Source organism: Malaclemys terrapin, chromosome 2 (genome assembly GCF_027887155.1).
Source record: "Malaclemys terrapin pileata isolate rMalTer1 chromosome 2, rMalTer1.hap1, whole genome shotgun sequence".
In the NCBI taxonomy this organism is placed as follows: domain Eukaryota; kingdom Metazoa; phylum Chordata; order Testudines; family Emydidae; genus Malaclemys; species Malaclemys terrapin.
Window position 1 is genome coordinate 77,441,079 of NC_071506.1, and position 26,851 is coordinate 77,467,929.

Genomic DNA, 26,851 nt, shown 5'->3' on the forward strand with positions numbered 1-26,851 from the left:
TTGGAAAAGAGGAGACTAAGGGGGGATATGATAGAGGTATATAAAATCATGAGTGATGTGGAGAAAGTGGATAAGGAAAAGTTATTTACTTATTCCCATAATATAAGAACTAGGGGCCACCAAATGAAATTAATAGGCAGCAGGTTTAAAACAAATAAAAGGAAGTTCTTCTTCACGCAGCGCACAGTCAACTTGTGGAACTCCTTGCCTGAGAAGGTTGTGAAGGCTAGGACTATGACAGAGTTTAAGAGAGAACTGGATAAATTCATGGTGGTTAAGTCCATTAATGGCTATTAGCCAGGACGGGTAAGGAATGGTGTCCCTAGCCTCTGTCTGTCAGATGATGGAGATGGATGGCAGGGGAGAGATCACTTGATCATTGCCTGTTAGGTTCACTCCCTCTGGGGCACCTGGCATTGGCCACTGTCGGTAAACAGGCTACTGGGCTAGATGGACCTTTGGTCTGACCCGGTACGGCCTCTCTTATGTTCTTATGACTAGATGATCACAGTGGTCTTTTCTGATCTTAGAATCTATAAATCTATGCATTACCTTGACTTCTAGTTAAGCCCCGGTTTAATGGTTGCTTTGTATCTCCAGAACAGTGCAAAGCAGCTGGAGTGTACTGGTAAGTCAGACCCTTAGTTTTGCTATTATTGTCTTTATTAGTATAATGATAATGAGTTAATTACACAGTTTCACATATGGCAGTCAGTCTGTACCCCAGGCTCCCATTGACTTCAACAATAGTTCTGTGTGAGGAACAATTGTTGTATATAGCCCATAGTTATTGAATAAATCACATTATTTTATTAATTATAATTTAGTGATGACACAGCAGTCCCTCTACTACTGTGGCACTCTCTCCTTAATAACTATAGCTTTGATTAGCTTTAGGGAAGAAAATATGTCTCTATATTAAAGATCATAAAGGGGGATACGTTTACAGAAGATTCTGACAAGCACAATCTTGATCCTACCCTTTTAATTTAAATGGAGGTTTGGGCTTCGACTGGTGAGGCTTGTGGGAAGGATGTGTACAAATAGACTAGGAGCCTTTTAAATGGTTCACAAGGTGGTGATTTATGCTCTGGGTATTTTCCTCATGTCTTCCATTGAAATTGTAAGCTCCAGTGTGACTGTAGCTCAGTGCTCTAGCTTCATGAATATTAGTTTCCTCATACATGTTTATTATCTGAAAACAGGATTTATGGTTATGGCGATTTTCTCCTAATTTTCCTTGGTATTATTTTCTGATACAAGAACTGATACAAAAACTATAATCTGGTAACTATAACTATGGGGAGTATAACCTGTAGATTGACAGACTTATCATTCTGGCCGTTAGCACAGAACTGGAATTAAAAGCACTGTTCCATTAATTAACTAGTTGGAATAGCATTTTGCAGATGTAAAGCACTATACATGTGCAAAGTATCATTATTATTTATTTCGTTGCCCGTTATGGCCAATGCTTTGACTAGTCCATTCAATTAAAAACAACCATCAGCAATTGCATGACTTATAATTACCTGTTTGCAACAATTTAAAAATATACCATGTGGTTTGTCTATGATTTATATTGTTACCTAATTTACAATGATCATTTAAAAGGAAATGTTTAAAACAAAAAGAAACAACAGCTGGAGGATGAAAGTGAAAAGTTCACATGGAGGAAAGTGAATGAAATGAAAATGCCCAAGTCTCAAATTATGCCTGATCCTCTATTGGTTTGGGGCCTGATTCTGTATTCATTGACGTAAATGGCAAGCTCTCTTATTCAAGTTGGCTAGATAATGAAATTTCTCTTATGAAGTAAGAAAATTAAGTATCTCCTTGGCCTTTGTCATCTTAGCTACAGACCTGGACATGGCCCACAGAGTGCACTGGTAGATGTTTTCCTCCTGGCAATGGATGTACATCGTGGTGCAATCCCGGCTTCATTGAAATCAAAATGAATTTTGCCATAGACTTGAATGAGTGTCAGGATTTTGCCCCAGATATCCAGACTGGACTGTTGGATATAGTATCTGCCTTTGACACTATTCATCATGGAGGTGCTGTTTGTCTGGGCTTGTCTACACGGGAAGTTAGTGGGCTGCAAACTAGGGTGAGAATTTACAACGTCCCATGTGGACACCATTCCTTTGTGTACTTTAGCTTAATACACTTTGAAGTGTACGAAGCTAAACTGCTGGAGGGCACTTTTAGCAGGCAGCAAGAGAGTCCACACAAGGAAGTTAATGCACTGTAAATTCACAACTTGGCTTGCTATTCACTAACTTTCCTGTGTAGACAGGCCCTTACTTCACCCGTAAAACCCAACAAGAGTGGATGCTTTTCATGGACAGCTCCATTCATTTCTTGCTGGTCATTCCTCATGGAGCATTCCTTAGTTTCTCCACCCTAAGGGGGTGCTGTCATGTTGTGTTCCATAGGGTTCCATCTTGTCTTCTCTCCTATTCTGTGCCTATATAGGGCCAGTAGGAGGATTAGTGAGGAGGCACAAGCTGCAGTGTTTCAGTTTGCTGATGACACTCAAGTCTATTTCTCTATCTCACAGATCTAACTGGTGCTGCTGAAAGTCTAGTCTTATGCTTGGGAGAGATTGGGGCCTGGATGAGAGATAGGTGATTGAAGTTCAATCAAGCACACACAAATAAGTAGCTAGACACACAATTACCTGGATGCATGCAAATGCAGATTTTAAGCATGCAACTATTACTGTTGTGATTTCCCAGACCATTTTTCAAATATTGGACCAGATTCTTACTACAGTGTTACCTAATGGAAATAAAAAAAAAAAACCCATATGGTTCTACTATAGAAAGCATAAAGAAACATTGAGTTAATGGACTACATTCATTTTGTGCTGCCCATTTTCAGGATATTCCAGTTGGAATACTTTCAATCTCTGTAGACTTCTGCAATACTACATGTATTTGAGTACCTCTGTTGGGATGATGAATCCTCAGTCTAAAACCTGCAGAAGAGGTTGTACAGTCTCATTTGTTTATAATAAAAATATACACTGTGACAAAAAACAATGTAGAATGGTAGTGAGAATTTATTTTTATTTCATGCTTCTCAACAGGTAGTAAATAAAATTTAATAGCGTATCCAATTTACAACCTCAAAAGAAGTTAAAATGAATACATTTATTTAAAGAGCACCTTTCAAACTCCAGGGAAACCTTTCACAACATCACAATGTGCATATATAATTTTGTGATGCAATTATAAACACATTCATGAGGACTAGAAGCTAATTGATGACAGCACTAATGTGAACAGCAATTCTTTCTCACTCTTTGTCCATCTGATTTTTCCTTTGTGTCTTTATAAAGTGATTTCAAGATGATTATACTGCTGTGTTACCAGTAAAATAATTTGATTTCATTGCAGAAAGAAGAATCAAAAGGAGATGAACTATGTGAAGAAAAGTTGAAGTAAAACAAAATGAACCATCTTTAATAATTAGTGATAACACTAGTAGTTTAACAAAAATAAATGTTTTTGCTTCATGTGATAGGGAGTCTTAAACCAGGTAGTTGTTGCAGATTCATTTGTTAGAACCTACCTTTCCAGCCTGATTGTAAAATATCAGTTAAATCTGTATCTTACAATATAGATCCTGAAATGCAATTTTGTTTTGTTTTTGTATTTTTTGCTTTGCCAGCTTAAACAACCTCCTGCTGCATCAGGAAGGTCAGATTCTGAAATGCTGGCAATGCTCTGTGTCCTGCAGGTGAAAATACTGCACAATGAAATGGAAAAACACAGATGGGAGATACACATACTTTTGCTGAAAAAAATGTAATGGTGTGAAATCAACCAGCGCATATAGTTGCTATGTCTCTTGCTGTCTGCTGAGCAATCTTTAAATATATTCACATTAAGGAGAAGAAAAATAAAGACTGAATACCAGGAAAAAATAGGCCAAAGCAGAAGAATGATCACTGCTGACAGAACTATGCCTATTACATGTTACATCTAGATTTTGGAAAATAGCCAAAGAAAGTACCCTATAGATAAATACTGCAGAGGGTACAGGTTGTGCACAAAGATTACAGGGATCCTCTGTATCAGAAATATGCATAATAATTCACTAAAGGGTGGCGTGTGAGGTCTCTGCTGAGAGCCAATAGTCATTATAATCATTGCAAAATATATGTACGGATAATATTTAAGGAGTTATGCACATATACTGAACACATAACCAGGAAGTGACATGTCCCGGACAGGCTCCTTTCAGACAGGGGGTAACAGATGCTTATCACATTGGCTGGTCATTGTGTGCCTCACAATGTATGCCTATTTGCATACTGAGCCAGATGCTGATTGAAAGATTGCAAAAGCTACACACAAGTAGTATATTGGGAAAAACAACTAGCAGGGGGCATTCTGCTTATGAAAAAGGACAATGGATTGTTCTGATATATCTGGGTGTGCAAACAGATACCCTGGATATTTCATGGAGGAAGCAAGCTGACAGTGTGACTTGTTTCATGAACCAAAGATCACAGCCAATCCTGGCTGTAAAATGCTGGAAGGACTTTGAGTGAGTTTCGGTCTATAAGACACAAAAGTATTTAGTTAAGTAAGCCTAGGTTCTAGAATGTGTTTGATGATTGTATTTTATGTGTAATTATTTGCTTCCAATAATCCTACTTGCTATCACTTGAAACTCATAATTTGCTAAATAAAACTTTATTTGATTTCACTATAAATGTATCTAAGTTCTGCGTGTCAAGTGGAGAGGTGATCGGAGGTGGAACTGGTAAGCTCAGGTGTATCGCTCCTCTGGGAGCAGCAAAACTCTGAATATCGTGAGTGTCCAGTGTAACAGGGTTTGAACACTCCAGGAAGATGTTCGGAGGGCTTGAGGGAAGCATGACATGATCATTGAAGTATAATGCTTAAAAGAAAATATAGAAGGCCTGGACTACATATGCAACTGGATTATTTGATAACCAATAGGGACCATTTTGCCCTACAAAAAGGGCCAATCTTACATGATGCGCTGAACCTCACAGAATATGGACCCAAGAAACTAAAACTTCCCTTTCTCCTATCTTCACATCTCTCTTCTCTTTCCACATCTTTTTTTCATACATAAGGATAAAAATAATGTAAAGAGAAGAAGAAAAACTAACACAAAGAGGCTGATATTCATATTTAGAAGATATCTGTAAGCAAACACCCATAATATCAGAAATACTTGGGAATCTTGTATTTCAGAGGTACTTGTATTTGGAAAATATTGAGAATATTTCATTTGCATTCAGGAAAATGTACAGTGGAAGTAATAGAGGTAAAATATGAATGATGATAGGCAGGGGCATGAGAGTTCAGTCAGCATGACAAGAGCAGGCAGATAAAAGAGGATTAAGAATGTTTTCTTATTTGTACCCATATTTGTACCCTTCCGTAGGTGTGTAGTGCCCTGTAGCAGCAAAGTGGAATGGCTAGGAGATGTGTTTTGTTGTATTGGCAGAGAGGCAGCAGAAGTTCAGCACATGCAATAGCATCACAAGTGCAGGTATATTTTCAGGTAGGCTTCAGACAAAATGTGAGTTTCAAAAGACTGAATATGGGCAGATTATAGTTCATTCTACTCTCTTCCTGCAGGATGTTCCCTAGGGTGGGATCCAGCACTGGGAATGCCTTGGCGTAGGGGGAAAAGTCTCTGGCATATATAGGGCTAATTTCAGCTAGGGCATAAAAGTATACAACTCCACTGGGAATTGTGCCCACTTACACTAGAGATCAATTTGTTCCACAATGTCATAATTCATTAACCCTTTCATAAACTGTAAAGAATGTAAATCACCAACCCTGCCTCTTTCACAGTCTTGGAGGCCTTGGGCAGAGCAGTCCGCAGGAATCAGGACAGGGCCAGGGCATACAGCACTGATGCCCTACCCCCAGAAGTCCTGGCACAGGGGCATGCCTATGGGAGCAAGAGAGGAAATACCCGAAGTTGTCTGTGCTTCCAGCTTCTGGGCTATAGAGCACACCACTAGCAGCTGTGGGAAAGCTGCTTTAAGTTTGAGTAGCCCAGGAGGCTGCTACCGCTTCTGTTGGAGGCCATCTTTGTCCCGCTCTCCCCAACACCACTCATGGCTGCACTACATAGGGTCTAGATCATTGTGTTCTGTTTAGACTTTTAGGTGATAACTGACAGGAATAAAAATGAAAGGTCTTTTCAGCCCTCACTCACACCAGTACTCCACTATATATATCATCATCATCACTCCCATAATAGCATTGGTTGTTGGGACACCATCACTGATGAGCAATCAACCAATTGTCTCCACCCCTGACAATTGTGTCAGAACTTGAAGTCCATTCCTGTCCACTCTTATGTTGTTAATCCATCTCCTTCTGTCTACCTCTTCTTCTTTTCTCCTGAACTGTCCCTTGAAGGATGATCTTGGATAGGCCAGATGATCTTGTTACATGGCCATACCATTTCAGCTTGCGCCTCTTCACGGTCATCAGGAGGTCTTCATATGACCCAGCGCATTGGGTGTTGATATTGCAGACCTCTTCATTAGTGACGTGGTCAAAGTAGGAGACGCCCAGGATTTTACGGAAGTATCTCATCTCTATTACCTCTATTTATTACCTCTATTTTCCGTTTAAGTTCTGCCTTAAGGGTCCATGTCTCACATGCACACAGAAAAATGGAGATGACCAATGCGTGCAGCAGTTTCAGTTTGGATTCCATGGAGATGTTCTTGTTCCTCCAGCTTGGCTTTAGCTTTGCCACTGTTGCTGTTGTTTGCACAATTCTTACCAGAATTTCTACCTTTGATCCTTCATCAGTGATGATTGCCCCCAAATACTTGAACTGTTTCACTGTCTCCAGTTCTTCTCCATTGACAGTGATATGTGAGCTGATCCCATCACATTTGTTTGTCATCAGCTTGGTTTTCTCTGCACTGATTTCCATGCCATATTTTGTGGAGGTTTCATCCAATCATTTCACAAGGGTGCATCCGAAGAAGTGAGGTTTTTACTCACGAAAGCTTATGCCCAAATAAATCTGTTAGTCTTTAAGGTGCCACCAGACTCCTTGTTGTTTTTGTAGATACAGACTAACACGGCTACCCCCTGATACTTGACACAAGGGTGGCAAGTTCATCTTTACTACCTGCCAGGCCATCAATGTCATCAGCAAACCGAAGATTTGAGATTTTTAGCCCAACTGTGCACATGTGATCTTCTAGGGCATCAGTCATTATGTACTCCAAGCAGATGATGAACAGTGTGGGAGAAAGAAGGAAGCCTTGCTGGACTCCAACAGTAGTGTGAAACCACTCTCCTATTGTGCCATTGACGAGAACTGCACTGTTGGCCTTGGCATACAGTTGTTTAATGGTAAGAATATGCTTACAACCAACATTGTACACTTCTTCATGGCTGCCCAGAGAACTTTCTGCCATAGTCTGTCAAATGCCTTCTTGAAGTCAACAAAGATGTGGTAGATGTCCTGCTGGTGTTGTAAGTAATTCTCACATAGAATACGAAGATTCTTCCAGGACGAAAGCCAGCCTGTTCTTCAGCGATGATATTCTTCGCTTGCGGCTTCAATCTGTTCAATATGTCTTTCAACATCACTTTGCTGGGATGACTAATTAAATATTTTAGGAAAAAGTGGCCACTAACCAGCATGAGCTGGTGGCCACACTCTGAGACCACCAAATAATTTGTCCTGAGAACCCCTGCACTAATCTACACAGCAGACAGACACATTATTTCAGAGTGCTAGAAGTAGGCCAGTCAGCCAGAAGTAAGTACTGTGTGTACCCCACACAGATCTCATCCCTATCTTGTCTGTACTTTTACCTTTCCTAGTAACCTATAGTAGAGGACAAACTGCTCATGGTTATGCAGGAGTCAAGCCAATGCAGCATTGAGTTTACCAAGCCATTGATCTGTGGAGCCTGGAAGTTCACAATAAATAAATAAATGAACAGCTGAATTGGAAAATAAAAATAAAGCCCATTTCTATTTTGGAAACGTATTTCTTTACTAACTAGGAAAAGCAAGTCTGTTTTTAATCACTGTACCATATCATTCCTAAAAAAAAGATTTAAAACATCTATAATTCTATAATATTTTTGGTGTTAAATGTACCATGTGCACACGGATCTCCCTGGTTCCACACAAAAGATGTCTAGTATCAGGGGGTAGCCATGTTAGTCTGTATCTACAAAAACAACAAGGAGTCTGGTGGCACCTTAAAGACTAACAGATTTATTTGGGCATAAGCTTTCGTGGGTAAAAACCTCACTTCTTCGGATGCATAGAGTGAAAGTTACAGATGCAGGCATTATATACTGACAAATGGAGAGCAGGGAGTTACTTCACAAGTGGAGAACCAGTGTTGACAGGGCCAATTCAATCAGGGTGGATGTAGTCCACTCCCAATAATAGATGAGGAGGTGTCAATTCCAGGAGAGGAAAAGCTGCTTCTGTAGTGAGCCAGCCACTCCCAGTCCCTATTCAAGCCCAGATTAATGGTGTTGAATTTGCAAATGAATTTTAGTTCTGCTGTTTCTCTTTGAAGTCTGTTTCTGAAGTTTTTTTGTTCAATGATAGTGACTTTTAAATCTGTAATAGAATGACCAGGGAGATTGAAGTGTTCACTTACTGGCTTATGTATGTTACCATTCCTGATGTCCGATTTGTGTCCATTTATTCTTTTGCGGAGGGACTGTCCGGTTTGGCCAATGTACATGGCAGAGGGGCATTGCTGGCACATGATGGCATATATGACATTAGTGGATGTGCAGGTGAATGAGCCCCTGATGGTGTGGCTGATGTGGTTGGGTCCTCTGATGCTGTTGCCAGAGTAGATATGGGGACAGAGTAGGCAACGAGGTTTGCTACAGGGATAGGTTCCTGGGTTGGTGTTTCTGTGGTGTGGTGTGTAGTTGCTGGTGAGTATTTGCTTCAGGTTGGGGGGTTGTCTGTAAGCGAGGACTGGCCTGCCTCCCAAGGTCTGTGAGAGTGAGGGATCATTTTCCAGGATAGGTTGTAGATCGTGGATAATGCGCTGGAGAGGTTTTAGCTGGGGGCTGTATGTGATGGCCAGTGGTGTTCTGTTATTGTCCTTGTTGGGCCTGTCCTGCAGTAGGTGATTTCTGGGTACCCGTCTTGCTCTGTCAATCTGTTTCCTCACTACCCCAGGTGGGTATTGTAGTTTTACGAATGCTTGATAAAGATCTTGTAGGTGTTTGTCTCTGTCTGAGGGGTTGGAGCAAATTCGGTTGTATCTTAGGGCTTGGCTGTAGACAATGGATCGTGTGATGTGTCTTGGATGGAAGCTGGAGGCATGTAGGTACGTATAGCGGTCAGTAGGTTTCCGGTATAGGGTGGTGTTTATGTGACCATCAATTATTTGTACTGTAGTGTCCAGGAAGTGGATCTCTTGTGTGGACTGGTCCAGGCTGAGGTTGATGGTGGGGTGGAAATTGTTGAAGTCCAGGTGGAATTCTTCAAGGGCCTCCTTTCCGTGGGTCCATATGATGAAGATGTCATCAATATAGCGCAAGTAGAGGAGGGGCATTAGGGGACGAGAGCTGAGGAAGCGTTGTTCTAAGTCAGCCATAAAAATGTTGGCATACTGTGGGGCCATGCGAGTACCCATAGCAGTGCCACTGACTTGAAGGTATAAGTTGTCCCCATATCTGAAGTGGTTGTGGGTGAGGACAAAGTCACAAAGCTCAGCCACCAGGCTTGCTGTGGCCTCATCAGGGATACTGTTCCTGACAGCTTGTAGTCCATCCTCATGTGGAATATTGGTGTAAAGTGCTTCTACATCCATGGTGGCCAGGATGGTGTTTTCAGGAAGAACATCAATGCATTGTAGTTTCCTCAGGAGTGGCTGGCTCACTACAGAAGCAGCCTCATCTATTATTGGGAGTGGACTACATCCACCCTGATTGAATTGGCCCTGTCAACACTGGTTCTCCACTTGTGAAGTAACTCCCTGCTCTCCATGTGTCAGTATATAATGCCTGCATCTGTAACTTTCACTCTATGCATCTGAAGAAGTGAGGTTTTTACCCATGAAAGCTTATGCCCAAATAAATCTGTTAGTCTTTAAGGTGCCAAAAGATGTCTATGCATCATCATCATCCCTGACCATGGAGTCCACAGAGGGTTCAAGGAATTAGAGCTCTGTGAACATGGGTGTAGATTGGGAACAGCATATACTGTCCTTACTACAGCATCTTTTATAGGGAGGTTGCAATGGCAGTAGTGAGTGGGAGCATCCCCAGAATGGAAGGCAGGGAGTCTTTGAACTGGTGCAAAGGCACAGGACCTATGTATAGTGGCCTTGGTCTGCAGCAGGTTTGGAGGCATTCAGGTTTAAGGGCTAAATTCCTTACTAATTCTACAGGGTGGGGAATATTGGATCCCTCTTCTTTGATGAAGTTGCCTTCAATGAGTTTTCTTCCTACCCTCATACTGGGAGATTTTCCGCATGTGCCCAGATGCCACAGACATGAGTACCCATATAAGAAACTAGATAGACAACTTAGCTCTAAATTAGTCAGTAAATAGACAGTCTTTTCTTTGTCCATGACATTGCTGCATTGTGGTGTCATTTTTTAAGTCACAGTTTCAGAATTAGCTTAAAAATTCCATATTGGCTCCATTAATTTCCAGTAAGAACACATGGGGCAATACCTAATGAGCAGTTATTAATAATGAGAGCTCTACATTATTTTGGTAATGCGTGTAATTGATCACTTTAGGGATTATATTTTTGAGCTCTGTTAAGTGTGTGAAACTGAAGTAGTTCATTTCATGTCTTGTTATGTCTTGAAGGATTTTGGTAATAGCTCTTTTTTTCATTTTCCCTTCCCCTCTGTGTAATAGTTAACTGTTTGTGTATGTGTGTGTGAGAGAGAGAGAGAGAGAGAGAGAGAGAGATAGAGGGGGAGGAAGGTGGGAGGGAGCTGGGTAATGTGCTCAGATGACCCCGTTTATTATGATTGTCCCAGTTTGGAAGGACAACCTTGGTGTCTTGACTAGATAGGGGTTTGTCCCAGTTTCAGTAAAATCCCAGATCACCTTACAATGGCTTCCATCTGTGTCAAGAATGGCCTTGTTGTGTTGTGAGACCTTTGGTTGCCACTAGGCAGCTGTTCGCATGATGCATTGGCTGACTCTCAGACAGCCAACTGAGAGGTACAGAAACTGGGCTGACCCAAGAGCATGGCAGCAATCCTTTCAGCAGCTATAAAAATCTACCAGTCAGTGAAAGCCAAGGAAGGATGGGGTAATGGCAGAGAGAAGGCCGATGGGATTCTATGGCTGTTAGGAATCCTGTGGGGTGGCAGAGGAGAACTATGATGATTGTTGGTCAAGGGGATGAAAAACAATGTGAATAGGAAGATATTGCAAAAAATGGCAATGTCATATCAGTGATTCTAAGAAATCGGTGTGCTTTTGTAGTACGTGTACCTTTAAGAATCTGACCTCTCTTGCTGAAAGAACTCTTAAGAAAACCTTTTCTAGCATATGCAGCCAGAACTAAAAAAATCAGCCTGTTAGCACTGAGAGTGTTCCTTACACAAATTCTTTTCTGAGTTTTTTATTATAACTGGGCCCCATTGTGCTAGGTGCTTTGCATACACATAGTCTGCAACATCCCGGCATTGAAGAGCTTACAATCCAAATAGAAAAAACAGATAAGAGGTGGGAGAAAGGAAATATTATTACCCCCATTTTACAGATGGGGAACTGAGGCACAAACAACTTAAATGATGTTCACACAAGAAGTCTGTGACAGAACCAAGAAACTCCTGATTCCCAGTTCAGAGACAAACATCTCTATTTGACCATATTAGTATAAGACCAAGTCATGACTTTGTCTATGAAACCGAGTCTCCCTTTCCACAAATGCATCATCTCAATTTCTTCTCCCTTCATGTCATATTTCAAGGCAGATTTTGTCCTAAATTATTCATCCAAATTAAGTTCTCAACATCTACTTATTTGACTCAGTTGTGTTTTCTTCCCAGAGTTTTCTTCTTCTATTGTAAATGGTTGGGACTGTAAGAATCTGATTGAAACAATGAATGATGAGTATGGGTAGTGGGGGGAGGGAACCAAGGATTCAGTTTAAAACAAACTTCTGCCCTAAAAGACATCATAATTTGAAAGCGAAAAGGACATCTTCATTTTCTAAATTGGGCCTTTTAAAATGATAGGCAATAATGGGAGAATAAGTCCATTATTCATTTATAAGCGAATTAGCATAACAAAGCTGCTTAATGTGAGACTTCAGAAAGCTCTGATTAATAAATTAATCCTTACATTTTACAATAGATCTCATTTTTTGTGAATAATTTCTATAAGAAACTATTTTAATACTCTCACTGTTTTGGTCTGTAAAAAAATAACTCTTTATGTGCTGACCCAGAGTAGAACAGCCTCTCTAAAAACAGATCCCAAGCTGGATTCTCTGAGTTACACTGGTGCAAATCAGTCATAACTCCAGTGAAGTAACTGGGATTGCACCAGTGTAAAACCTTTGCAAGTGAGTGCAGAATGAGCCCCATCGTTTCCATTAAGCAAATACACTCATCCCAGAGTGGTGCTAAGCCTCAGAAGCTGAGGCAAACTAAGCACTCAGTGTTGTGAACATAAAAGGAAAAAGCTGAATTATAGATCCCAAGTTTTGTATAGGATAGAGTCACCTGAATATACAATTGATTTTTTTCTTCTCTTGAAATCCCTGTCTTCAAATGTTCCTTCTCTAGTTTGCCTGCTTATGTGAAGATGCAGCCTCTTAAATGTGCCTGCTCTTTCTTAGAGTCTACATTGCAATTTAAAAGATTTACTTTTCTGAATATATGCTGTTCCAGATGAAGGACATTAAGTCCCAAGTCACTGCTCTGTTGTCCTCTCAACACAAGCAAGGCATCTTTCTCAATCCCATTCCTTTAAAAGGCTTTTACTCTCTCTGTCTTTCTCTTTTTTTAATGCTTCAGTTAATCAGTCCTTTTTTAACTGACTAACCCAGGAAGAGCTTTAATTCAGGTGTATTTTATTAGTAGTATTGTCCCTAAGTAGATACAAGTAATACAATTTGATGTGTGGCATCATTCCATTCCTTTTTCTGTATTAACAATTGTTACAGGGACCATTCTTTTTTACAGCAAGAGACTAATAAAACCTGCTTTTCTGTTTTTTTTGTTTATACTCATGCTTTTCATCTGTTGTTGCTAGTTCCCTCGGTGTGGTTCTACTCCTAGTGGACAAATCTTTCTAATTATTTTGGAGGGTCAGAATGGGTGCTTATTTTGGGAACTTTTTAATAGAAAATTGGTCCTGGTGAGGTTCTTTACAGTGGTGAGTTCTTTACAGAAGCAGCACAATGTATAATGCCTGATGCCATTTACTTCCCTTTAGGAAAGCTTGGGGAAAAGGTTAATGATGTCGTACCATAGCAAGGAAGGGAAAAATCATATGTAACGATGGCATTGGTAGGTTCACTTTGAACAATATGAATGTCATTTTCAATAAGATTATCAAAACATTCATACAATGGTTTGATTGCATGAGTTCTGCCAAATACCTCCTGACCTCACAAGTCTCAGGTTCCAGTCTCTGCATGGTGACAGTCTGAGCCACTGGTTTTATGTTATTTGTGTTGGGTAATGCAAGCGAAGTTCTGTTTTTTGCTCTGTTGCCCACGTCCCCAGCAGAACACCTTCCTCTGTCTTGTAATCAAAACAACATGGTCTCATCTCTTACATTATTGACCTTTGTTGACCTAACAATGGTCTATTCTTGTACACCTGGTCTCATCACTCCCTTATTGTATAAATTAAAAAGACAGTCCACTAGGATCTTATTAAATCACTAATAGAATAGACCAATAGGAAGAAGTTCAGAATACACAAAAACAACACACATCTGTTCCCCACAAATTATCCTTATTTCAGATGCAAGCCAAGAACAGCAGCTCTTAAAGCATTTGACAGATTACATTTCCTAATAAGTCTCATACTGCAAAGCGAGGGGAAGGCATACTTAGAAAACTATTCCTAATTCATGGTTTATGGCAAATTAATGATGCACACATGAAAACAGAAACCCTATTACTTATCAGCATCACAATTCTTCCAGCAAAGAGGCTTCAGTCTGAGTCTAATTTGTGATTGGTATCATTATTACTTTGGCTTAATGTATGATTTTCTGTTGCCCAGAGTAGTTTAGACAAGAGCTGTGAAAGCTTGGTAAAAATCTATCTGGCAAGCAAGCCTGCTCTTACAAAAAATTAATAAAGTTTGCCAAGCTCATGAGCATAGGGAGAATATCATTTCATTCTCTCTGATGCCCAAGGAAAAAAGAAAATGCCCCTATACATAAGTCCTGCTTTGGCACACCCTACATTTATTTTTTTCATTTCATTCCCCTCCATGCCCTCCCTTTCATTTTTCTTCCCCTTGGCATCTCTGCTGCTTCTCGGAAATAAGAACATTCACAAGTGTCCTCCTAGGGCTCCATCCCGATTCTTTCCTAATCTTCTTGCCTCAGTCACTGGTGCCCTAACCCTTCTTGTAAACAACCCCCACACTTAATAAATAATCATGTTCCAGCTCTAATCACAACATGGCAATCATGTGCAGATTACTGCCCTGTGATCTCAGCAGCTCTGCCAGCTCTCATGCTTGGAAGAGTTTGATTTCTCTCTCTCCCTCTCTGCAGCAGCTTGCTCTATGTACTTTTTCCATCCTTCATGAACTTACTGGCAAAACAACCATAAAGTCATGAGTTTGGAGGGGGTTGGTTCATCACAGTTCAGATCTCTGGCCAACCACTAATTGCAGATTTATTGGAGAAGGAGGCTCTATTTTATTAGTTTTTATGTTTTATTCTTTATTGAACATTCTAGCACTTCAACATTTTCTTTTCTGTATGGGTTAAAAAAAATCTATCTATAACTTTTAATTACTGTCTCTATGGCATTAATCCCCTAGACTCTGGAGACAGAACTGTACTCATCTGGTGACTAACTATTAACATGAAGTGTTTCATCAAAGACTAGACTGGTCAGGGATCACACTCATAAAACAAAAGGTAGAGCCTAATAGAATGACATTGATTCTCTGTCCTCTCCCAAGATAGGCTACAAATTAAAAGCAATAAAATATAAGTTGCTGCATGTGACGTTTCATTTCTGGCTAGCTGGGGAGAGTAATACATGAGCCGCAGGCGCGTACATTAATCTCCCTAGCTAGTCAGATCTGAAACAGCATGTATAGCAGCACCTTGTTCTTTATTGCATTTCCATTCAAGCTTTCCTATAAAAATTCTTCATTAAATTACAGAAATTAAAAGGAAATTTTAGTAGTTTCAAAATGTTTGGTCAGTAAAGCATGTAAGCATTCTTCACACTAAATTTAAACATGCATATTTTCCTGCCCATGGGCAAAATTCTTTAGAACTTGATTCTGAAATTCTGTTCTCCCTACATACAAACAAGTCACATGGATCAAGGGACTTCTGCACAAGTAAGTGTGATGCAGCAGGGAGTGGGGAGTATTGACCTGGGAATGTTGCAGGGGAGTTTTACTGGGACTCTGTGTGGGATGGGAGACTTTCCTTGAGGGAAGATACCTGAGCATGTAACATGAGAGCCCAGGAGGGGGGTTGGGGCCAGGTGACACCTTCTGCCCGGGAAACTAGACAAAGGCTGGAGGAGGAACCAGGGGGAGGGGGTGTGAGACGGCTGGAGAGGGTTTCAGTTTGGAGCTGGCTGTGGAAATGGAGAGAGCCCCAGGACTGGGATCTAAGCTCCCCGCCCCCCAAAAGGACTTGACTGGGGGGTCCTGGTTGTACCTACAAGCTCTGTTTGGGACTGTGTTCCTGTCATCCAATAAACCTTCCATTTTACTGGCTGGCTGAGAGTCACGGTGAATTGCAGGAAGTGGGGGTGCAGGGCCCTGATTCCCCCACACTCCGTGACAATAGGGAAAGCCAAATATCAGAGACAAGGGCCCTGTCATACCCTTTATTCTTGCACATGGGATAGGTGACATAGAGCCCTCTTTGTACTCCCTGTGTTCTGGGGTATCAGTGTCCTAAGCCACCACCATCAATTAGTGAAGCCTCAGGATAGCTCTAATTTACATTCTGATTCCTGTGAGCCCTGGGAAGCAGAGAATAGACAGAACAGTGTGATTTGGCTGTACCCCACTCTGCTTTTGGCTCTGGCCTCCAGCCACTTCTCTTCACCGAACAGCCTCCAGTGGAGGCTGGGAGCAGAACTGGGATGGGCCTGCTCCAGCAGCCCAATGCTGGCAGGGGTGGCCCACTATGCAAGGGATATTCTCAGGGCTCTATTCCCCCCTTCAGGTTGGCAAAGTAGTATCAAAAGTGTTATTTAGAATTGAGCCTAAGATTTGCTGCATGACTGTGGCAGGAGAATCTTGATCTGTGTTTTGTTTGATTTACCACTTACACTATGTTTACAGCACCATATTCTATCAATGGCAACATGTTGTTGTTTTGCCAGCCAGTCAGAAAGGCAAAGAGAGCCATGGCGCAGATTCTGTGCTGCATTGTGATGCCTTTGTGCTGCACCACATGTGTAACTGGACCCAGCATAGGGATATAGTGCCCCCCCCCCATAAATTCACACATGCTTCATACTGTTAGCGTAGAGTGTATGAACAAGTAGAATGGGGGTTGTCCTGGGGTTTTTACACTACAGCAATCTCTTTCTGCTTTATAGAACCTAGAACCCATCGGGGGTAGGTGTAACTTAGAGCAACTTCCAAGCTACCCTAAATTATGCTAGGACTAGTCTCATACACAGCTGGCCACAGTCCTGGGAGCAGATAAATAAATTGTCTGCACTACACCCCACCTTCCTAAGCTATACTCCCTGCTCCTCAGCATAGCATTTAGCCCTATTTAAGGTGTTGACTATGGTTTCTAATGTGTTTAACCAAAAGATCACACAGAAGATTCCAGATCAAATAGCATCTAACCCAATCACTGCAATTTCTCTCTCTAACTACAGATAGCACATTTCTTCTTTTTAACATTCTAAACATGAACAGTCAAATCAAGCGAACTGACAGAGAGAGAGAGAAAATGAGGAACTCAAAATATAAAACCCTAGCATATTCTAATACAGACCCAAAAATAGCCCTTCCATAAATTCAGCCTGGTTCAGCAACCAGTAATGAAGCAGAGACACCCAGAGAACCACTCGGTTTAGTTTTATGAGAGATCTTGTTGGGCCTAATTGGAATGGAGTAATTGGATGGCTTAGTTCATCTGTGGGCTGTTTGAACCTACATTTATAAAAGCCTCCATCGGGGAGGTTTGAAACAGGGGCAAAAGGAATTTGGGGTGTGAGAGAGGCTTCTTAGTGGTAGGAGTGTTTGGCTAGAGATCATGCCTAACCTCAAGTATAGGGTATGATACACATTTTTTTGATGAGTTTTGAGGTCTATTTTTTTCCTATGACTTTTTACACATTTTTTGGCATGAAATAAACTCTTCAGCATAGACTGGTGTAGTAGAGGAGCTGCCTAATTTACCCCACTCCATAGGCAGTAACAGTCTCATGGCTGCACAGCCAAGCTATTTTTCCTGGAAAGTACTGGGCATTCAACAATGGCTCAAAGTGCTCCTGATGTAATATGTAATCATTATATTTTGCATTTATATGCTACATGTCATTTCAAAGGATTCCAAAGGGATTTTAAATATATGTATACTATTGTAATTGACCCTGCTGCCAGGTGTCAGTCACTATGAGGGTTGTGGGACACCCATCCTATCTGATGTCTGGTACCATGTGTGGTGTATCTTGAGCTTGGGAAAACTCTGTGTAACAAGCACTAGACTCTTCAGATTTAAACCCTCTGTGGATTCACCAAAATGCTTACATGCCTCAAGTAACTCGGAATTCCTTTATTGGGGCTTCTGAAATTAAAAATGCAACTATCCTAAGTGCAATGGCTTTAAAGGACTCAGAAATAATTTGTAGATGACCATACAAAAGACAGACAATATATCTGAAATAACTGTCTTGTTCTCTAGAATCTCAGCTTGCATTAAAAAAAAAAGTATATCTCTAGTTGGTATGGATGGAAAGAAAATCTTGAAAATATGAATTGAATGTAATTGATTCAGAGATGTCTATTTGAGCATGCAGAGAGCCTGGAACAGTAGCTCTAAGAGGTGTGAATTGTCCCATTCATCTCAATAGGTGTTAACTCAGATGTCCAGTGATAATTTAAAAATCAGCATCAGTATTGCTAACTTAAAGCTTTAAAAAAATCATGAGTCAGCCCTCCTTCCATCATAATACTGGTTTAAAAATTAAAACCACCACTGACAAATGTGGTTTTTTCTTTGCCTTGTGTATTTTGAGGCTTTAAAGTTCACTTCCCTTCACATTTTCAAGCTTTGCTCTATAACTGTGAAGACTACAATCTTTAGAAACTTACCTTTTTAACACTAAAGCTGAGATTCTCTTGCATCTCTTGATTCCTGCAGCTGGGGATTCAAGAAAAACACCAGATACTCCAAGCCTCATGAGAAAATCACAAGAAAAAGCAACACTGTGAAGGATTTTATTTTTCATGTAAGCAAAGAGAGGGAGGTTCCCAGATCTGCATGAATAACTGTGAGTGGTCTCGTTTGGTACCACAGGTGGGTGGTGTTTGTGAGCTGACACTGCTTATTTCCCTCCCCCACCCCCAATAAAGAAGGAGCCAAGCCCATGTGATCTAACAGAGACTATGGGCATATTGAAGACTCACAAAAGGTGAGCACAAAGCCTAGAGGATCAAATGGTGCACACAATCATATGTTGAATATCTGCACAAGCCACTGTGAGTGGTGACTCACTTTGGCAACTCTTGTAGATGGAGCTTATCTTGTGGGAGGAGCTTACAGGAGTACCACCCAATTCAACCCCTGGTTACAAACAAAAGATAAATTAATATTTCTTAATTCAGGCCTATGGGTAATAGAGTCTTGGTGTCAGGGTAGCAGCCGTGCATCCGAGGAAGTGGGTTGTAGCCCACGAAAGCTTATGCTCTAATAAATTGGTTAGTCTCTAAGGTGCCTCAAGTACTCCTGTTCTTTTTGAGAGTCTTGGTGTTATCCCTCCTTATCATCTTGCTGCCTGCAAACTGCTGTCCTCCAGTCTCCCACATACAGCTACTGCTGTTCTCCTGCCAACAACAAAATGAATCTTGGCCCAATTCTCAGCCTTGCAGTCCCAGTTCTTAGGCTGCTGCCTAGCCTAGGCTTTCTTTCCACTTCCAGAAGGTGCTTGTGGCCTGTTCTCTTTGGTTATACATCCCTTGCTTGTTGAGGGTTGTGGAACCCTCTTCTGGCTGGATGTTGGACTGGAGGTTCAAGACGTTGCCTAGTAATGAAGCCCGCAGGTATATTAAATATTTGTGTGGGAATCATTTCAATACCTCTGATATGCAGAAACACCCTTTTCTGTGACAATGATAAAGAATCACAGTGCTGCTTGCTTCTAAAACTGAACAAAAAGTTTTATTAGAATAAGGAAAACACAGAAATCCTACGCAACTGTTTGGGGCAAGAACTGAAAGTGAATATCATGTCCAATTGAAACTGCAGAGGCAATCTATATATTTTAGGTGTAGCATCAGAACACCTCACAATCTTGAATGCATTTCTCCTCCTCAGAACAGCCCAGTAAGGTAGGGAGGTATTATCATCCCATTTACAGATGGGGAACTGAAGCAAAGAGAGATTACATGATTTGCTCTAGATTACACAGGAAGACTGCAGAAGATCAGGGGCTTAAACCCAGATCTCCCAAGTGCTAGGTTAGTGCTCTAACCAAAAAGACATCCAGAAGGTAATTACCCAATTTAGAATGAGGACAAGATTCTAAGGTGAATGTCCCTACACTTGCCATGGGGTCTTTAATTATTGCCGGGAGTCAGGACCTCCGTTTTACATCTTACCTTATAGGGTAACACATCAATCTATATCTTTAGTTTAGTACTGATTCAAAGGGAAGAGTTGGACCTACATTTCTTCCTGAAGAATATGGACATTTCTGGGGGCTGTCCTGTCCAAATACTGAATCAGCCTAACTAACCCAGCTTTGCTGATTATATCTAACAAGATCACATCCCAAGATGGTATGACTGTAGGCATCTGCACTGTGGGTACTTATACAATCCTGTTTTGTGTTAGGGCTTAAATTCTCTCCCTTTCAAAAAAAAAATGGGGAAAAATGTTATACATGTGTAATATTAAGTCATGAGCTCTTCTCCAGCTGTAACTGTCACTTTCTAACTGAAGTGCATCGGCAGAATCCACTACACAGATGTCTTAAGAAATCCCCTGCCGCTGAAATGGCTAAATTTGACATGCCGAATCAAAAGCCTCAACAAAATCAATGACGGTGAAGAAGGCCATGTTCTTCTTTTTTACATCCCTTTCCCTATGATATTCCCAGGGTTAAACTCATGATATTAAGCTTCCCTTTTCTTTTTTCCAACCCTCCAGTTCCTTAGTTAAACCCTTTTTTACTTTGCCTCTACAGGATGACTTTGGGGATCCCTGAACAATATATGTTAATGTAAGGGTTGCACTGCCTTGTGCACTGTTTCTCTGCTGATTCATCTGCCACATATCAAGGGGTCTGGGTCTCTATGCTGCAACATATTAAACCAGTTAGCAGTAAAAAGATATTCTCCGCTCAAAAGCTTTTAAATTATAGCACATGGTGGGTGGTTGATAAGATTTTTTTCCCCCTAAAATGGAAACTCTTTTCTTCTTGTTATCTGGTCTGCTGTTCTATTTATCAAGTCACAAGGTTTCTGGTGGCTATTAACATTTTTCTGTGCTGGGGAAATTGTTTCCTATTTAGAGAATCTCACATATTTTCAAATTTATTTCACCTGCACCTGCTAACTATAGACAAGTCAGGGTTACTCTTTTCTTGTCACACCATCACATAGTGAGAAAAACATAGGCCCTAAGCTTAAATGCATTGGGAAGTAGGATGAGTGAGGAAGAGTTTTTGGTGTTATTGTGGCTAAGACCATTAAGGTTATTTCTTTCTCCTCATACTCTTCTTTGGTACTGTTTGGGGAGGGAGATGGCAGTCTAGAGTTTTCTAGACCTGATATTCTGTGGGCATATTCCTGGACCTACCACCCTTAAAATCAGTACTGTTTCTTTTATCTGAAGCCTTTGTCAGTGACTGTCCATTTTAACAGTTCCTGTATTCAGTTCAGGCCATCTTAAATAAAAGAATATTTAGTCTTGGCAGTAATACAGAAAGAGATAATATGACATATTGTAAAAGTCTGTTAAAACCACACACACAAACCAGGCTATTATCATGAAGAATCCTGCTGAGTGGAAAATCAGTTTGCAAAGTAAGAATGTTACCCATTGAACATGGATGGCAGAAAAATCACTGTGCATTGTTTTTGACCCACAGCCCACTGCACCACAGTCCCAGCAATCATCCTTCCCCCCTTTTATGTATTGATAGACAGAGTACTGATGCCACATTCCCTTACCCCAGCATGGACTGAAATGATAATTTCCTTTTACTTTCAGTTTCAGATCACTGCTGGTTCTTTCTCACCCTTCCCTTCATTTTAATGTCCACCAGCAGTTCTTAACATGTCCACTTGTTTTGTAGTAACAGTTTGTGAATGAGTTAATTGGCCCGTTATTCAACGGACACTGAAAATGTGCATATAGTTGTCAATTAACTCATTCCTTTCTAGGGATAACAATTGTAAACAACATTACGGATATTTCAGAAGGCTATAAAGATATATCTTTAAGACACATACCTAAAGAACACCATGGCCCTGATTTTTAAAATGTTCACAGTTTTGTCTCTGATTTTAGACTTGCAAATAATTGTGGCTGACATTTTACAGGCACATTATACAGCACTTATATTCTCAGGCCTGAATTGAGGCCCTTTGGCAAATCAGTGTCTTTGCATTAAAATAATGAATATTTATACAAAGGGTAAAATTCATATCGGGCGTGCTACTCAGGGTCTTTCATATACCACATCAAGCTACTTCAGCTGGGAAATCATCAAGATTATTATATCTTTTTGATTGAATATCAAATTACCATTAGCGATCTCATAGACCTGGGGTCCAACCAACATTATAGCATTACATTCTGCTTAACTTAATTTTCTCTGTTACTTTAACTGGATTTCATATCTTCTCCAGTTCCTGTCCTCACAACTGCCATATCTTGTGGATGGCATAGTTATGATTTCCAAATCCCAGGCTAGAAGTAACTGCACTTCGGTGGTGGATAAAGTGAAATGTTTCTTTATACATACATAGTTTGTAATTCTGTAGAGTTTTGAGGTTTCCAAAAGATACTATGAAAATCCATAACAATGTACTACTTTTCACAGTTCTTACCATGATCCTCACCTTAGACCTTAGTTCCTCCTGTGGTGCTGACACATCAGGCAGTCCACTTCTTCCACTGATTACAGACTGCTTAGCTAATTGTGATACTTCTTTTCAGGTGATGCCAGCACATTCAATATTCTCTGTCACTGTCTTCTGCCAGTCTTTACATGGCCTTCCTCTCTTTCTCTTACTACACTCATGCTTGCTTAGTATGTCTCCCACCTTCTATATGGTGCACATGTCCCAGTCACCTGAGACTTCGTTCTTTGGTGATATTTTCTAACATGTCCTGCTCTATCAGCTTTTGTTATTTTGTCTTTCCATTTAAATATGTAGTATCTTCCTCAGCCATATGTGATGGGATGCCTCCAATCTCTTTTTGTTAGTCACTGTCAACAGCCAAGTCTCTGCCTCAGACAGTAGCATTGTCAGTATAATCGCATGGTATAATCTGGCCTTTAGTTTGATGTGGAAACTTCTGTTTGACCAGATGTTTTTCATCCTTCCCAAAGTGGTATTTGCTTTTCCTAACCCTGTACGAATATTTTTATTGCAGCCACCTTCAAATCTCATCTCACTCCCCAGATAGCAGAACCCTTCTACCTAGTCAATTTCTTTACCATCCATGTACACCTTTGCACCTGTTATTTAGTTTCCTACCTTCATAATCTTAGTTTTCTCTGCATTTACTTTTAATCCAATTTTTACTGTTTCCTGTTCTATCTCTGATGAAAGGACAATCATTCCATTCCACATCATACTTAGTAAAGCAATGTCAAGGTCATATAACTAACCCAATTTACACTAAAAAGAAGAACAGGAGTACTTGTGGCACCTTAGAGACGAACCAATTTATTAGAGCATAAGCTTTCGTGGACTACAGCCCACTTCTTCAGATGCATCCGAAGAAGTGGGCTGTAGTCCACGAAAGCTTATGCTCTAATAAATTGGTTCGTCTCTAAGGTGCCACAAGTACTCCTGTTCTTCTTTTTGCGGATACAGACTAACACGGCTGCTACTCTGAAACCAATTTACACTGTCCACAAGGCCTTTTGCTGCCTGCTTCATCATTCAATCTATTGCTAATGCAAAGAGGATTGGTGATAACACACACCCTTGTCTAACTCTAGTCACAACATTGAACCACTCACCCAGGCCTGTATCTGATCGTACTTCATTTCTCACTTTCAAACCCCAAGTCTCTTGGAGTATTTGCTTGATGGATCAAAGAAAAAACCATCTATTTGGAAAGAGGTGCTCATTAACACTGCTAGCCAAAGAGGGCAAGAAGCAATGTTAAGGCTATGAATACACTACAGACCTTACAGCTGCACAGCTTTACCGCTGTAGCTGTGCTTCTGTAAGATCTCCAGTGTAGCCGCTCGATGCTGGCAGGAAAGAGCTCTCCCAACAGCATAATTAAACCACCCCGATGAGCAGCAGTAGCTATGTCAGCAGGAGAGCATTTCCCACCAACATATTGCTGTCTACAGTGATGCATTTGTCGGTGGTTTTTCACACCTCTGACCAAGAAAAGTTTACCAACAAAAGTGCTAGTGTAGACAAAGCCTAAAACAAGGGTGTTTCTCTACAGAAAGACTTTCATTGACTAGATTCTTATATATTGGTTTATTTCCCCAAGTAGAATTTGCAACATTTTGCTGAAAAATTTCCTAGTTATCATGATGAATAGTCTTTATATATTAAGAAATTGCATAATAACATAAGAATAGCCACATTGAGTCAGACCAAAGGTCTATCTAGCCCAGTATCCTGTCTTCCAACAATGGCCAATGCCAGGTGCCCCAGGGGGAATGAACAAAACAGGTAATCATTAAGTGATCCATCCCCTGTCACCCATTGCCAGCCTCTGGCAAACACCGGCAAGAGACACCATCCATGTTCATCCTGACTAATAGCCATTGATGGACCTATCCAGTTCTCTTTTGAACCCTGTTATAGCCTTGGCCTTCAGAACATTATCTGGCAAGGAGTTCCACAGGTTGACTGTGCATTGTATGAAAAAATATTTCCTTTTGTTTGTTTTAAATCTGATGCCTATTAATTTAATTTGGGAACCTCTAGTTTTTGTGTTATGAGAAGGAGTAAATAACACTTGCTTATTTACTTTCTCCACACCAGTCATGATTTTATAGACCTCTATCAGATCTCACCTTAGTCATCTCTTTTCCATATTGAAAAATCCCAATGTTATTAATTTCCCCTCATATGGCAGCCGTTCCATACCCCTAGTTATATTTGTTGCCCTTTTCCAATTCCAATGTATCTTTTTTTGAGATGGGGCGACCACACCTGCAGTATTCAAGATGTGGGCGTACCGTGGATTTATATAGAGGCAATATGATATTTTCTGTCTTATTATCTATCCCTTTCTTACTGATTCCCAACATTCAGTTCACTTTTTTGACTGCCGCTGCACATTGAATGGGTGTTTTCATAGAACTATCACGGCTCCAAGCTCTCTTTCTTGAGTGGTAACAGCTAATTTAGACCCCGTCATTTTGTATGTATACTAGGGATTATTTTTTCCAATGTGCATTACTTTACTTTGCATTTATAAACATTGAATTTCATCTTTCATTTTATTGCCCAGTCACCCAGTTTTGTGAGATCCCTTTGTAAGTCTTCACAGTCTGCTTTGGAATTAGCTTTAAGTAGTTTTGTATCATCTGCAAATTTTGCCACCTCACTGATTACCCTTTTTTCCAGATCATTTATGAATATGTTGAATAGAACTGGTCCCAGTACAGACTCCTGTATTGCTAATTTCACTGTTGTGTAATGCTGCACTGTAAGGTTAGGTTTTGAGTCTTTCTCTTAACAATTGACCAGAGTCCACTGAGGACTTCAGAAACCTTTCAGTTAAAAATATTGTTCAAATCCATATGTTTCCATGAAACATTTTGGTTTTCATGACAAAAATCATTTCATCTAAAAATGTTGTGATCAACTCTAATAGTATATTTGGATAAGCCTTCAGGCTCAGTACCAGAAAGTATAATAATACCTAGACTACATTAAATAAAATGAAAGAATGGAAAAACTTGGGTGAATATCAGAAAAAAACATTCTGACATCAATGAGACTGTGGGCTTATCTCCCAAGGGAAGAGATGGAATCCCCATTGCTTGGGACTTTTAAAACCAAACTGCACAAAATATTAGTGATTATCGAACAGGGAACATTCTTGTCCTGAGAGGGAGATGACTACAAAACCTAAGAAGCCTTTTTTACCTCTCTCATTTATTTCCCCATGCTGTGGATCTAAAAAGCTCATGATGTTTTTTTTAATTTGAGATATCATCCTTTGCTAATGTAGCTTACATGTTATCAGCTCATAGTGAGAGAGATTAATCCTCACAGTCTAAAACCATAATTCTTATTTTTTCATTATAAACTGGAGTTTAAAAAAACACATTTTCTTTGTAAAACAGTGTAAAAAGTGTAAGTGTGGTGACTCTGTCTTCAAGGAATTGTCCTGAATTTCAAAATGTGTGAGTGTGTAACAGTGTAAAAAGCAAATGACATCCTTTTCAGAGAGGTATGTGGCTCATTTTGAGCAAAAATACATTTTTCACGTACCAACTCCCCTCTAACCACTCCCCGCTCACCCTTATTCTTTGTATCTTGCTCTGGAAGAGAGCAATGCAAGTGACATTGCAATGCACGTGACACTGCAATGCAAGAATGAACCATGTGTCACGGATGTTAGCCAGGGACAGTTGCTCAATGCACTATTGAAATGTGCTCAGATACTACAGTGCTGAGAGTGGTATGGGAATCTATATAGAATAGAATAGAAAGTGAGGATTACACTCAGTTTTGAAGAATCCATTAGCCCAATCATTCCCCCAATATTATCAACATAACTGAGGTCACTGTGTGTTTATCTCCCTCTCTCAAATGGAGGGAAGGGTTCAGCAGCATCAAGGCCACTGTCCGTCTGGAACTGAGAGGCCTCTCACTGATGGGGATCTGTGGCTAGGGAATGGTGGGAGAGGGTGGGCATACAGGGATGCACACTATTCCCCTTCTTGCCTCACCTTCTCCCTCCCTAGTCCCAGAAAACTGATGTAAACTTGACTCCATTAACTTTTGCATAGTGCTTGTCTAAGCCTGAGAACTCAACTTTACAGACAGTTGCTTGAGAGCACTGCCAGGTGAGAAAGCCGTTTCAGTGTTGCTCCAATCAATCTGCATTATCCGGAAGCCAATGCAGGGGCATAGGGTTGCTCCATAGATGGGTCTGGTCTCCTGCTGAAGGACTGAATTCCACTGGGTTGGAGGGATAGAACTACCATCTATTTCAGGTAAAGAGTGGCACAAAATTTTGCAGGAAATTGGGTAAAGTTTGCATTTTTTTAAATGTAC